We start from the raw sequence: 15,980 nt of genomic DNA, 5'->3' as shown, positions 1-15,980 counted from the left end.
TTAGACTTTGTTTATGATGTTGTGTACGTCCCCTGTTTGGGCAATAGAATCACGGATTTCTTAAGCAGGAGTCCCTTCTCTGTTGTGGACAGTACTGATAATGATAGGAATGGTTTGTTGCCAATATCTTCAGTAGTGAGCTAGTGAGCATACCCTATAAAGAGTGGGTCAAGTATATTTCTCTTTACCATGTGATACACGATATGTGCAAATTTGTCCAAAAAGGCTGGTCAGGAAAATCCAATCGAGACGAGGCCCTCACCCTGTTTTGGGAAGTCAGGAATGAACTTTCTCTTGAAAATTATTTACTACTAAGAGGAGGCAAATTAATTCCCCCTAGGGTTTTTCGTGACAAAGTTATCAACCTTTGCCATGAGGGTCACCTATGTATTGTGAAGACAAAATGCAGAATTAAACAATCCTATTGGTGGCCTGGTGTTGACAAGGACATTGAGAGAGTTGTACGAGAATGTGTTGATTGTGTCAATTCAGACAAGTGTTTAACCCCTTGCAAAACCATGCTACAACCCATTGTTATCCCTAATATGCCATGGGAGAGAGTTGGCATTGATATATTCGGTCCTGTCAAAGCCATTGATGGCATGCAAAAATACATTATGGTAGTGGTAGATCATTTCTCGAAGTGGCCTGAGTACAAAATTGTGGAAAAGGTTGACACAAAAAACATGTTTCACTTCTTGGAAGAAGTTTTTAGTCTGGAAGGTCTTCCCAAAGACCTAATTTCTGATAATGGAGGGCAATTTGTGGGAGACTGTTTTAAAAAAGTTCATAAATGACACTGGTATTATTCACAGAAAAACCTCAGTATATCACCCAGAAGGAAATGGTAACGTGGAACGCTTCAACAGAGTTATAAAAGGTATTATTGAACTTTCAAACAGTAATAACAAAGATTGGCAGGATGCTTTGAGGAAAACAGTTTGTGCGTATAGAGTTACTAAATGTTACACTTCTGGTTATTCTCCTCTTGAACTAATGATAGGACGACCCCCACGCACTAAAGACAACATGGGTCGGCTAAGTTGCACTAAAATGATTACTTGGTCTGTTAAAAATGTCAAAGAAACTCTAGGAGACAATCAAAAACATTGGGTTGATAAGAAGGGAAGAAGTGTTGCACTAGAAGTTGGTGACATTGTCAAAGTAAAGAACGGGAGAATTGTACTTAAAGGTGACAATAAGTATTCTGCACCCCTCAAAGTTATCAAGGTTCTGTGCAATTCCGCCCTGTTGAGTGATGGAAGGGTGTGGAATGCTAGCAGGATTGCTTTATTCAGAGGTCATTTCAATGCACAACGATAAATGAAGAGTTATGATTGGATTGACGATACTGATGATACCTGTGTTACTTCTTAACCCATTGACATGCCTGACGAACCTTGTTGCAGTGGGGAACCCTCATTTTGTGAAACACTTAGTGGAAAGCTTGGTTCTGTGGAGGAGTGTGGCTCAATGGTTAGAGCGGCAGACCCTGATGCAGAGTTCTGGTCCGGGACCAGGGTTCAATTCCCGCCTCGGCGGGTCTTGGGCTCATAATTCCTCGGACCTGATTTCTCGCCTCGGTGCCTATTCTAATCATGGGTCCCACGCTGCAACTCTGGGCAATAGCTTGCTTAACCTCCACACCGGCCCCAACAGCGCTGTGGATGCCTGGCTTCACCCTGGGGGTGCCCAGGAGTGGACACTTCACAGGGAAAGCCAGGAGGGGTTCCACAGCGGTATGAGTAATAGCGCCAGGAAACCGCTTGGTGACAGTGCGCTCTACAAATACCTTGACATTTACATTTACATTTACATTTACATTCTTCCATTGCACAGAATGATACTGATTTAAACAAAGGTCATGCTATTGCTCCCCATTCAAAACGTGTTTGTAACAAACCAAGAAAGTTTGAGGATTATGTTACACATATTTTTGGTTAGCGTGCTCATCACTAGTTTCGTGTGGTGTCACTGCTCTTCATATTTTGGGTTTGTTTTGTTTGTTGTTTTATTGTAGAGAAGGAGAAGTGTTGTGTCTCGAGCTGAGCTGGAGCTAGACTCAAGTGCAGCTTGAGCACTTCATAGCTTGGGTAAGTGTTTTCCCTTGAAAGTACTTTCGCGTTCTGTTATGGATTCTGTATTGGAACAAGGGGGTTGAGGGAGACTGTTACTGGAGAGAGGCTGTACCTGCGGCAGCGTCTGCACTTCCTTGCTGTACGTGGGTTTAAGCTACTATTAAAGTTACTTGCTATCATCTTGGTCTGGACCTTCAATACAACATAAAACTATTCAGACCTTTACTGGGATCAGGAAAAATACCTCATTATTCATGTCTGTAGGTTTCTGTACTGTCTACTAGTGGCTGATAACATCCAGAGCAAGATTGATTAGCTTTGCTTTAAATTAATTCAAAAATCAGGGAGATGAAGAGAGAAGCAGAGGTTCATTCAGCTTCACAGACTGGTTAGTAATTAAACAGAATGAATGAACAACAAGGTTTATTTTTGCTAGAGTCTCTTCGAACATTTACAATGAAGACCCTTAGCAACACTTTCACGACATTGGTATATCTTGGTTTTCAGCTTATTTGATTTAGTGGGATGAGTCATCATTGGCTCTCAGCACCTGGGTGTCCCATTCTCCAGGTGTTCATCGTCCTCCATCATGAGGGAGACTGTCTGGTGTGCGACACTTGTGAAACGGGAATTGTGGGAAAAAGATAAATACATTTATACCTCATTATTACTTACCAACCTCTAGCCTATCTTATGTTTTATTTATTCCTGTGAAAAGGTGCTCCATGTGAGTACCAGTCCTCTTTACTATACACTTTGGTGGTGTACACTCTGTGTTTGCATTAGGACTTCATCAGATCTGATGACATGAAGCTGATGGAGCAAGGATTCGCACGTGAAGCGACTTGCTTGTATTCATAAACCTCGAATAACGTTAATAAAATTAATCAACATGTTTGTTTTACTAATATCACATTTTACATAAACATTTGGGTGTCCGAGTGAAGCTTTCTTATGTTGTCTACTAACTGTAATACACTGCTGCTGTAAATGGCTGCTGCTACGCGAGGGTTTCAACTGCACATGCGTCTGTCATATTCACGTGACATGACGTATTCTTTGCTTGGAGGGAATCTGTCGCTTCTGCGCACTAGAACTAAGATGGCTGTTCTGTGTCCTCACATGCGAGAAGCTTGCACTGCTTCTTTTGCTAAGCTGTTCGCGGTGTGCCTAATCCTAATGCTGTAGTTAAAAATAAAATGATGGGTATAGAGTAGAGATGCATGGTATACATTGTATTCATTTATTCTGTGTTCTAAAACTGTTTCTCTTCTACTTTTCATGTATCGTAATCTTTGGGCCTGGGAGGTGCTATTACTCCATCTTGAAAATCAATCTGCGCAAGTCCATGATCCTAGAGGGAACTGAAGTCATTTGTCATTGAATTTGAGCCAAGGACAGTCTCAGCCAAGATGCACCTGGGAAGATCAACTAATGACCCCACGAGAGGAGGGCCCACTTTACCCATGATAAATACATTGTATGCGATATTAAATTCTCCATTGTTAGGTGGAATAAAATTGTCATGAGAACCTAAAATTGATGGGCGGGAACGTAAATTTGATTATGAGACGGTAAAAGTCTCATTTTTTAGTATGGTGTGACGACCTCTCCGCCTGCTTGACCAATCGAAATTGGGAATCCTTACACTTGCAAGATTGGGGGTGGTACACTGACCTGGAAAATAGTATAACTAGGGTAGGCTTAGTTAGTTAATTTGTCCGACTTGTCTGAATAGCTGACCTGTCACTGACCCAACGCACTCAATAGGTGACTAAAAGCAGAGCGCTGCGGAGCACTCTGTCAGAAGATTTGCTGACCCAATCGGGGTTCTGGGAAGCTGAGGTGCTGGCGAAGCACTTTGTCAGTGGAATTGATAATCCAATTGGGATTCTGACTGTTAGATGCAGAGAGGGAGTAGCGCAGGCGTTGCAACTGAACTGCAGGTGCTGGTCTTAACCTTTGATGGTCCTGTACTGATCCAAATCTGGTTTTCCTGTCCGGATTCTAATCTGCACCTGCTGGCCTACTGGCAATTGCAACTTTTGGGGTTCCCCTGTCTTTTCAACTGACCCGTGGCCAGGGTTGGTCTTCACACCATTTAGGTAAATATAAATCTGTGTGGGTTTGTCATCGTATATCTTGTTCTTTCTCTTTACCCTCCCTATTTGTGAAAGCTTTGATTATATATATATATATATATATGTTCCCTTTTTCTTACCCAACCTATGGTCAGAATCTTTTGCAAACTATATTTGCATGTTCCCTTTTTACCGTCCCTTTGAATAATTGCTTGAAATCATTTTTTGAATAGCATGTTCCTTTCCTCACCTTCCCTTTGAAATTATTGATTAGGTTTTTACTTAGCATGTTCCTTTTTCTTACCCTTCCCAAAGTATAAATGTTCAAATCATTTGATTATATAGCATGCTCTTCTTACCTTCCCTTATTGCTAAATGATCGAAATTAGTTTAATACATCTTTTGCATAGTTACATTCTGGTTCTTATTTTTAATATTGAGAGTCTTGTGGTGTTTAATCTTTGGATCATGACCATTTAAGACATTTAGATAAAGAGTTTAAAACTTTCCAGAGTCTGTGGTTATTATATGAGTGCAAATGTTATTTTTCCTACTATGCTAACTCCCTGATCCAATAGGTTACAGGTACCAGCGACAAGGATTGGTAAGTCAATGGTATAGGACCTTGTAGGTAAATAGACTGGTAGTAGAGCGAAGGTTACCTGATTAAATAAATGAGTTATTGAATTATGGGCCCAGATGAGTATGGAAAAATTATAGTCCGGTGACCTGCGTGCTCTATCAAAGCCACCATTATGACTCAACGTTGTTGATATTCTAAATACTAAGTAGCCATTCCATATTACGTAGCTTTTCTCCACGTAATATACTGTGCTGTTTATGTATGGTTATCCTTACAATGTATGCATCACTTGTGTTCTGCTTTACTGATTGTGGGATTTCTACCTGCACACACTGTAACATGTTGCGCTAACTTCTTAATAAATATCTTTAAAAAAAAAAAGCGGTCATTCCATATATTTTCAAGTCAACAGGTGTCTCCATTGCAAAAAGGGTTGAAATGTCGTAGATGTAGGTAAACAAACCAGTTATTCGACTCCTTTGATTGATAAAAGGGTTTGCTTGCATTTGATAATTTGTAGGGGTGGGCGGAAGTCGCGTAAGTGACTTTCGCGGAGAGGCAAAGAGATTGAACCAATCTCTGTGCCTCTCTGCATATTTCCGTTAGGCGGCGCCCACCAGACACCTGCCTCCCGTCTGCTGTTCTAAATTATATTTAAAATCCTAAAATTAAATTTAAATACAACTTACCTTGTTGCGGGCACATCCTTGCCCATCGTGCCTTCTTCTTGGAACTGCACATGCGCGGGAGTCTGCGCATGTGCATTCCTGGTGAGGAATGCGCATGCGCAGGCTCCCGCGCATGCCCAGTTCCCAGATGAAGCTGCGATGGCAAGGATGCGCCCGCAATAAGGTAAGTTTCATTTAAATTTAATTTTAGGCTTTTAAATATCATTTAATACGGCGGGCGGGAGGCGGGCGGCCAACTTCCGTTCCACCCCGAATATGCGGAGATTTGCCTCATTTATCCGCCTTCTTTGCGCAAGGTGGAAGGGGCAAATCTCCGCACATTCCGTGGGCGGAACTGAGATGTCTACCCACCCCTAAAATTTTGTCCATTTGGTCATTTCACAATTCGGAAATATGTACTTTTCTTTTGGTTCCATTGTTCACGTGGGACACTATGCACATCATGCATTCGCATTTAAGAAAAATACAGATAATTCACAACACAACCAATATATGACTACTTTGTTTTCATTTCCCTATTTACATCCTTGAACAGTTCATTGTTATTGTGTGATTGAGTTTATCCTTGCATCCTGTATCCAATTGTATTTCTTATTAAAATCTCTGTTTCCTGATATTGTTTAATGCCTTCTTTTTTATTGAGTAGAGTTGCCGTTTTTTTTTGTTAGAAGTAGGCATTTTCTTGCCCTAACCATTTGGTGCCTGCAGCCTAATCCTGGGCCACATGACTAGTTGTAGCTGGTAGTTGGTCTTTGTGCATTGCTTCAAGATGGTGAGACAAAGGGGGCATAGATGATGGCAGTATAGAACAATCTGAGTTATTGAGGAAGATGAGCTGTCACCTACCACACTTGCACATCACAAAAGCTCTGCATGAGCACTCTCACAAAGGGTTTGTCCTTAGTATTGTGTGCCTGCACAGGGAGAAAGAGGATGCCTGATGCCTGAGGAGGGAGTGGAAACCTCTAGAAGCCTCCTCCTCTTCAAAGTGGGCACCGGGTATAAATGCTGGAACTTTAGACCCAACGCTTCAGGACACTTTTTGACCTGTGGATTCTACCAGGAAGGACAGATGTGTTGCTGAAAGGACTGCCACACTGCGGGGCTGCTGCCCCAAAGAACTGCTGCATCAGTGTGCTGACCTGCTACCCTCTTGCCTGGGTGAGAAAGACTGGACCTGCAACTCTAAACTCAGGACATCAGTGTGACTCTAAGGGCTAGCTGTCTGGCTTACCAATCAGAAGCCTCAGGGACAGAACAGGCTTTCAACAGCCTTGAACCCTGAACATGGACTCTGCCATCTGAGAGTTCTGCCCTCCCAAGTGTTGCCACCCCAGTCCAGGACCCTTGGAAGTGGACTTGAAGGTGCTTTGCCAGTCCATTTTTGGATTAATCAAAATCAACACATTGCCTCCACACTGCTTCTCCCGTAGCACCAGTGCATCCCCTCTGCTGTCCAATGCTTTGCGTGAGGAACTGACGCTTTGCCTGTTCTGATCAGACTTCCTCAATGCAAGGGTTTTGCATCACCTAAAGCAGCTCATCGGAACCGCTGCTTCCCTGCGCATCTCCCCGCCCCTACTGCATGAAGCATTCTCAATGCAGGATTCCGCATCTCTTCACAACCAGAATTTAAGGTACTCTTGTTCAGTGTAACTGGGCGGGCTCCTGTTGCCGGCCCATGTTCCATCGCAGTTGTACTGAAAGTATGAATGTATTCCGGTCCAGCAGGACCAGATAACCACAGTTGGCACTTTGTGTTTTTAGCACAATTTTCACTGAAATATTTGAACTTGCACTTCTCCGGTTCTACTGATCGGATTTTTGTTGTTTTAGTCTCGATTTTTTTATTAAAATGTACTATTGTGTTCTAAATTGGTGTGGGATTTTCTATGTTTTGTTTTTTTCAGTTTATAACTGTTTGAAGTGCTCATAAATATTTTATACATTGCTTCTAAGTAACGCCTGAATGCTCTGTGCCAAGCGACCATCAGGTTGTGCACAGGTTAATTCGGAATTTGCCCATGACTTCACCCTGATAATGATTGTGGCTGCTGCATGAGTAGGGGTACACCCCTCTCAATCAGTAACCCACTGTCTTTTTTACCACAATTTCTTATTTTGAATAACAAAAACACAAAATGATGGGTGAAAGGCTTGAATTACTCTGGGCTGCAATCCAGTCCATTATTGGTTCCTCCCTGTGCAACTTCACGTAGGGACCAACCATTTCCAAAACACAATTGTTTCGCCTCCATCACCACCGCAATATTCAGTATCCCCGACACTGGGTAATGAATGGTCGAAAGCAAAATATACTGGTAGGATACCCTCTCACAGGGCAGCATTCAACGTTGGGAGTAATTGACGATGGACATGTATTCTAGCTATACTGCCAGCCGATCTCTTGCTATCCCTTTCTCTCCTCCCCAAAGAGTAATCTGAAGGAGCAGAATTATGGTGGAGACAAATTTAATTATGGGTGCATCCTCTACTGCTGATGTTCCCTTAGATAAAACAAAACATTTCAATGCAAACTGCATTGGAATAAAACAGCCAATTTAAATGTAAATTGAATTATTGGCCTCATTGGTCTGCATTGTATATTGGATGCACACTTTATACAGTTAACCTGGAATTAATGACTAGGTATAGGTTATGCAGAGTAGTGTAGGCCCAGAAAAGGTTGGGCTACCTGTCCCGTCTGTGTGTTTTTTACACCTGACTAGAAAGCAGTCCTTATGTGTATTTTACCCCTTTACTGTAAAGTTGTTTTTCTCACGCATTGCTATGCTTAGACTCTCGTCCAGTACCTGATTGCTGGCTGCTATACTTTCACTAAGAGTTGGAGATCTGCTTGAGACATTAGCAAATGTATCCAATGCCAGCTATAAATGCAAAGCTCATTTCCACTCAACGTTCTTGTTTTGCAAGCAACGTTATTTATTATGACCCACATGTATACGTGAATCACGCTACCACCAATCTGTCTTGTGACTGAACTTCCTTTCCTATTTTAAATTGTATATTTATAATCACCTCTTTTTTTTACTTTGCAAAACCAAGCATGTGTATTCTGCGGAGTGTCACACTGAAAAGTGAGTGTTGTGGCACTGTTAATTTGCTTGCCTGCTTCTGAAGTAAAGTATGGCTTTATGCATAGCTGACATGTTTCACATGCCCCGTGTTTATTCTGAAATGCTCGTTTTAATTAGGAGCAGTGCCTACATTCTTGATATGGAAGTCACATTTTAAGTAGATGTTGAGGCACGGAAAGAGTCTAAAATTAGGATTTGCAAGCTGCGTTTCAAAAAAATGAACTGAAGCCAAATCAGAATCCTCTTCACTATTTAAGTAAAAGCTTTTCATCCATTTCCCTGCTCAAGGCTTATAAGCAGGCTGCAGAGCTTCTCGCATTCATCACCAGCGATGCATTTGCATCATGAGTGCTGCATCGCAGACTTGATGTGCCTCAGTAGTGATGCATAAAAAAGTAACTTTTTAAAACAATGTTAAAGGATTAAAACATATTTGGAGATAGACATTTTATTAGCATGTTATTAGTACACTGTCACTTGCTTTTTTCATTTTTTGAGCATTTTATAGCACTTTGAAGCACTTGTGATGCATTGGGAAATTGATGATTTGTGTTGAGGGAAGCTTCAAAAGTACTGTATATGCATATGCACCTATATAGTTTTCAAGTAGATTGGTAATTTTAACATTTTTGAACTCCATAAGGAGGGCAGAGTTCCATGGCCTCGGACACAAAAGTGACCTTGTCCACCGATCTTGAAAAGGAAAATGTTCAACTTTATTTGTAAAGCTATTAATTTTGTTTAATTCAATTGATGTCTTAGCATGTTATTAGGCCACTGTAACACCCTTTTTTTCTTTTGACAATTTATTAGCATTTATGAACACTTTATTGCACTGGTGATACATTGGGACTGTATCTTTTTTAAGGGGTATGGGGACACTTCAAAAGTGTTGAAAATCCATTTTGGAGTTGCTTAGGAGACTGCAATTGCACCTATATAGCAATCAGATTACTCCAATTGTACCTATATAGTTTACATTACTAAAAATTGGTACATTTTTGGACGTTTGCAGGGAGTCAGGCCAAAATTTTACAATACTCGGAGTTCCATGGGACTTACATGATTTTTTGCATTTAGAGATACCTCAAAAGAGTTGTAAAAAGCTTTTCTTCAAATGTAATGACCAGAGAATCTGAATGTTATTAAAGACAGAACGGCTAACTTTATGCATTTATGAACGAACGAACGAGCATTTATTCCTTTAATGCCTCTCCACACAGCACTTGAAAGTATCATACATCACAAAGGAAAACTTTCCCGAATAGAATAGTCAGCACACATAAGAATTCCATGCAGTGAGTATTCTGCCTCTTTTAAATGCCAAATCGATCTTCTATCAAAACTGAATGAGGAAACGAATCCCCTAGAATGAAGAAAACGAAAACAAATATTAAAGAATTACTTAGTGTGTTCTAAAATAAAAAGTCAAACATTAATATTCTAGGAAAATGATATTATTAATCAAAAATAAACAAGGTTTATTCGAAGTTCAGAAGCTGATAAAACACATTACAATGTAGTCAAGATACAGAGAATTATAATCTCCATCAAATATTGCATTAACATTTTCAAGTACTGCAAATTTCTTTGCTACAATTTTTCTAAATATTTGTTCATTATTTATTATTCTTTATTTTTGTTCATTTTACTTTGTTTTATAAATCCTGCTAACAGGGAGGGAGTGTTGGATAATGTTAGCCTCTGTGTCTTTACTGAAATACAGATTCTCTTGTCATTAAATTTGGAGAATCGCTATTTCATTACAAGACCGGAGGCCACCATTGTGCATGTTTGTAGCCTCTAAACATTACCTCAGATATGTGTTCAATTGGCTTACAATAATGTCTTGAAAAATTGAGGAATTGGATTAATCAGCCTCCTTCATAATATCCTCTAGTCTGCCACCCCTGGAGAAAGACTGGCTAGCCATTGCAGCCCTCATTGAATGAATTTGTAATTACAGTAAATTGACTCATAGCCAATTTTATCAACTCAGCAATCATAGCTGTAGTAACCGCTTTGAAAGGTTTAACAAAAGAAAGCAAAGGCTGATCAGAACCCATCCGGTCTGAATTAACTCATTCTAGAGTCATACTCCTTCATGCAATTCACAGCACAAAGCTTTTAGCAAGAATCAAAAGAAGGACAAAATATGAAATCGGACATAGCCTTAGTTTTTCTGGATATGTCAAAGGTAACACTGAAGGCATCATAAACCCTGTTACTGACCTCCAAAACCTTTACATATGAGACTCTATGACAAGATATTAGGCAAAGTAAAAAGTCTAACTTCATAAAAAGCATATTCAAATCTAAATATCTATTCCCAGACCAAATTAAAACAATGAGAGGACTAAATTAACATTCCAAAGAGTACCACAAATATGCTTTTTTATGCTTTTAAGCACCCTATAGATCTTTCCTACAGTCCTGATATTAACCAACAAATGCCCTGCAGAGATTGCTGACCTATGCTAAACCCACAACTTCCAAATTCCTCTGTATCTACTGTGAGTATCTGGAGCCCAGGACTCCTGCAAGAGCTCATCAGCTCTTTCTGAAAGGCTTGACATTTTTCTAGATCTCCTGATACTCTCCAGGCAAGAAGGTTCAAAGTCCCCATCAACACCAGAGAATGTTCCTCCCCGTTTGCATTTTGCAGAAGACCTGGTACAGCCGGAAGGAAATACCCTGCCGCTTACCCCTTTGGACAACAAAGTAAGATGAGGAATGGCCCTTAAGCTTGACCACAGCTTTTGGGTTCCAATACAGTTTCTGTACCGCAGAGATAAACCTTTGAACAAGACCTATTGATGACATTGTCGACCATAGAGCTCCCAAATTCACCGGGTCAAATACCTTCTCGGAGACCCACATCAACATCCCAAACTGCTGACTTAATTGGCCAGAGACATCATACGCAGCGATAGCTGTATTAATATGCACAGCCGTGTCTCTACCGGGACAAAACCATGCTGCTGTTCCGAGACTAAAAGATGAATGACTGGGGTCAATCGGGAAGCGAGAATTTTTGAATTTTTTTGTTTGCCTCAGCATTAATCAGCAATATGGGCTGATAAGAGCTCATATCATCGATTGATTTCCCCTTCTTTGGGAAAACAATAATACCAGTAGTATTCCAGGAGGGGGGGTATCCTCCCCTTGAATAATTATGTTGCATAATGCAAGGAAGACAAGTATCAATATATCTTTAAAGATTTTATAAAATTCAAGCGAAATGTTGTCCTCACCAACTGCCTTGCCAACTGGCAGAGCACTAATCGCTTTCTCCACTTCCTCAACATCAACATCTCTTTGGAAAGGCTCGGAGAGCAGTGGATTGAAAACAGGCATTACACTCCTGTATGTAATCCAAGGCAGTTTGTTGGCTGAAACATACTGAATTGACATATAAGTCAGCATAAAATAGCTTAAACTGTTCCACTCATACTCATACTGTTTGATTTGTACTTATGGTCGTTTTTTTATCCCTTAACCTCCTCCTGAGCTTAGCTCTTACCTCGCCAACCTGCTGATAAATCAATTGTTCACCTGTATCCTTTGCAGCAATGGCTCTAGCATGTTTTTGCTCCAGATCTAAATAGAGCCGGTGTTCCTACTCTAACAGGCAATCACCCAGCCGATACTGTTTCATAATATATTGCAGTGTGACCCCTTTTACTTGGGCCTTCAAACAGTCCCAAACTCTTGCAATAGGTGGTGTGCCCCATTAATTCTCTATATACTCCCCTAGTGTTCCTCGCATGAGTTCCACAAATTCTGGATTACTGAGGAGGGGTCTAGGAAAAAAAAATCCCTAACTGATTCTTTAACCCAAGGCTGAAACTGCACTGTTAACATCACCAGTTTGTGACCTGATGTAATTTTAGGACATACCTCTATGGAAGCATTTTTCATCATAATAATTTTGACAAAAATCATATCAATCCTTGAATAGTGTTTGTGCTGGGATGAAAAAAATGTGTAACCCAGTTACAGTGAGAAATATTGTCCTCCAAGAGTCCTCCAAACAAAACTATTTAAAAGGGTAAGCAACACTTCTGAAAAATAAACAGAGCTTTCCTATTTACTCATGCCCTAAACAAAAAACACATTTTTGAAGAAACAGAAAACCTTACTAATAACAAATGGAGGTTAGTTATCTGCGAGGAGCAGCATTTAAAAAAGGTAAAATACTCAATGCGTGGACTTCTTAGGTGTGCTGTCTATTCTATACTGGAGTGGTTTTCTTTGTGATGCATAATACTTTCAAGTGCTATGTGGAGTGGCATTAAAGGAAAAAATCATAATGGTAGTCTCTGGTCTTGTGATGAAATTTGTTTTGAAGGTACTCAGGACACTGCAATTGCAAGAACATTATTTTTAAATGGACGCAAATTTATCAAATTCTTGACCTCGAGTTGAAAAAGTGACTTTGTCCCCTTGAACTTGAACACCTCAAAATGTCACAAATATTACTAAAACAGGAGTTTAATAATGGGTCCTAGGCACTATACCAATGCCATCTGAGGTAACATAGAGGGCCCAATGGCCACAGGGACCCATAAATTGTCATGAGGATTGATACTGAAAATTAGTATAACCAGTCAGAATATATTTTCTGTCTGGTTTTGCTAATTTTATCAAATAGCTCAGACTTGGTATCAGACTCACTGTTTGAGTACACAAGATCTAAATACACTTGTTAGAAAGTTTAGATCTGATGCTTGCAAGGGTTTAGGTACTTTTTTTCGATCCTGTTGAGTTTTTTTCTACCTTCAGCTAGGGGAAAAATGTGAAATCCTCCTAGACTCGGAGCTCCATGGCCCTGGATAGAATAAGTGACTTTGTTCCTTTGAACCTGCACACCTCAAAATGCCAAATATATTAAAACATGTGCTTATAATATACAAATAGGTTCTAGACACTGAAGCTTTGCCCACTGAGGTATAAAATGGGACCCTAATGTCCTCAGTAACCCACAAAGGTTTGATACTGGAAATGGCATGATTATTACTAAATTAGGTTCCTCCTTGGTGCTACTGCAAGGTCATCAGAGGTATGAGGTTTTTTATGTTCACGTATACTTATAGGTGCCAGGAGGGGTTTAGTGACATCTGCAGGAAATCTACCAAACAAAAATGAACAAAGTGCACAGGATGATTTTCATGAGGACAAAATGTATGACAAATTAGATAGCAACTCAAAAGAAAGACACAATGAATAAGTGAATGTTTTTCAGCTGAAGTATCTTATTGATAAGTATAAATTTTACAAGGCAATGTCTGATTTAGATTTTGTCTTTAAATCCCAGGCAATGTATAACATTTCCCATGAAGGCACAAATGTTTTTCATTTAATTTGAATGGATAAAGAATGATTCAGAGTTTGATACTGATGATAGAATAATATCATCAACAAATAGCAGACAAGGTAAATCATATGTATGTCACCAACAGTAAAGTAGACTCTTCTAGTAATGAAGAGGAATTGAGGAAAGGCATTCCAATTTGTCTGTCTCTGAAAAGAGTTAAATCAAGGAGAAGGTAGATCTGCCCCGTATTTGATCAGGCATAGGCTCAATTAGAGTCCAAAATCTTCAAAAGGCACCCATTTTAGCGCTCACCAATAGATATCAGAACTAACTATCTTACTGTTTAGTTCAACCCCTCCCTTCCTATTTCCTGCCCTGACGAAGGTGCGGCCCATCCTGGGGCCTGGCACCGAAACACGCGTCGGCGTTGAAACCATCTACCCTGAACTTATCACCTTTATCCCCGGCCTATGGCTGAGAGGAATATTCAGGAGGTCCTCAGAGCAATGTACCTCGAATTCCATCTGAGTTGAATGTTTGAATGGGTCCTGTATGAGTATGATTGATAGAGATGTATGAATTGTGTTGAAGTTTGAATGCTGGAAGGTCTGATGGGTTGTGTATACACATTTATGTTTTTACCCTATTATCATGAAACTTTTCAAAGAAAATGATTTTGTACAATTGTGTTATTTATAATACTATATGAACTAATTAAAAATAAAAATGATATATTTTCTATAAAAGTGCCTCTGTCTAAAGTATATATGTTTTTGACTAATTGGTGAGCGCTAAAATGGGTGCCTTTTGAAGATTTTGGACTCTAATTGAGCCTATACCTGATCAAATACGGGGCAGATCTACCTTCTCCTTGATTTAATTGTTCCTTCCCCCGCAGATCTGCCTCACATCCTACCCCGGGGGGCCCCTCACTTTGTGATGTATTAGATATGTCTCTGAAAAGAGGTATGAAGTTTTCATGCAAAGATGATATCAACAGCTTATTATTCTTTAAAACTGGATATAAAAGACCATAATGTGTGGATGCCACAAAAAGTCTATGTTCCATGTGTTGCCCCTCTGGTGTAAGGCAAACTCATCTAGATCTGTTTGAGGCTTTGTTAACTACGGTTTTTTTAATGGCTGTTGTTTAGGGTTTTTGTTTTTTTCTTGTTAGGACTGTATTAGGTCTGGTGTGCTGTGATTACATTTTATTATCCTGAATTGACATGACAGTAGTTTTGTAACATATATTTTCACTTCACTGCTGATTCTTGTCTCAAACAATCACAATTTCTTCCTTACGTATCTAACCACAGAAGGTCTGCTCCCACTAGCTTAAATGATTTTCTTGAAACCCCATAATCAAATACCAGCTCTTCTTCAACATTATTATCTCTCAGTGCAGTAAAAACAATTACATTTTTACCATTGTCAAATGCTAGTATGTTACCTACTAAGGCCTAATTAGGCCTTATTAAGCATCCAATGGTTTCTTTTCTTGGATGAAAAATAAAGTGCTGTGTTTTTGCATCTACACACCATTTCTTCCCTGAGGGTTTCCCATCTCTTCCTGCGTTTCTTGCATCTTTCATTTTACTTCCTCTGCAGTTTTAAAAAATTCCATGGTAACAACAAATAATCTCTCAATTTTTGAAGATTAGTGTCATGATTACCTTATTTCCCTTTATGGCATCAGTTGTGATTTGTGACATGAAACTCTCGGCATGACTGACATTACACCAAAGATGCTATCTATTGATCAGTTATGTCCCATTTTGTTGCCCCTATAGGAATGCAGCCCTCAATCATATATTGATTGTCTGGAAGGTTCTTGCTCCATTGCATTTTTTTGAACAAATGGCAAATTTGGTGCTTTATCTGTTGTCATCTCATAAAGTGCTCTGCGGATAAAAAAAATGGTAGCACTTATGTGTTATGTAAAATTAGATAATTGTACACCAAGTCTACACCCTGTTTATAAAATGTAATTAAAAGTGAAATATACTCACTCTGCAGTTCTTCTTTTATCAACGTTTTCTCTATGGATCCCCAATTGCAATAGCAATATGTTATGTTAATTAATTTCTAAAGCGCACGAATACCCAAGGGTGTCTTGGCACAAAATGGGTGT

The sequence above is a fragment of the Lissotriton vulgaris genome, chromosome 3_1 (genome assembly GCF_964263255.1).
Source record: "Lissotriton vulgaris chromosome 3_1, aLisVul1.2, whole genome shotgun sequence".
In the NCBI taxonomy this organism is placed as follows: Eukaryota; Metazoa; Chordata; class Amphibia; order Caudata; family Salamandridae; genus Lissotriton; species Lissotriton vulgaris.
The sequence above is the reverse complement of the archived record's forward strand: the minus strand, read 5'-3'. Positions refer to the sequence as shown.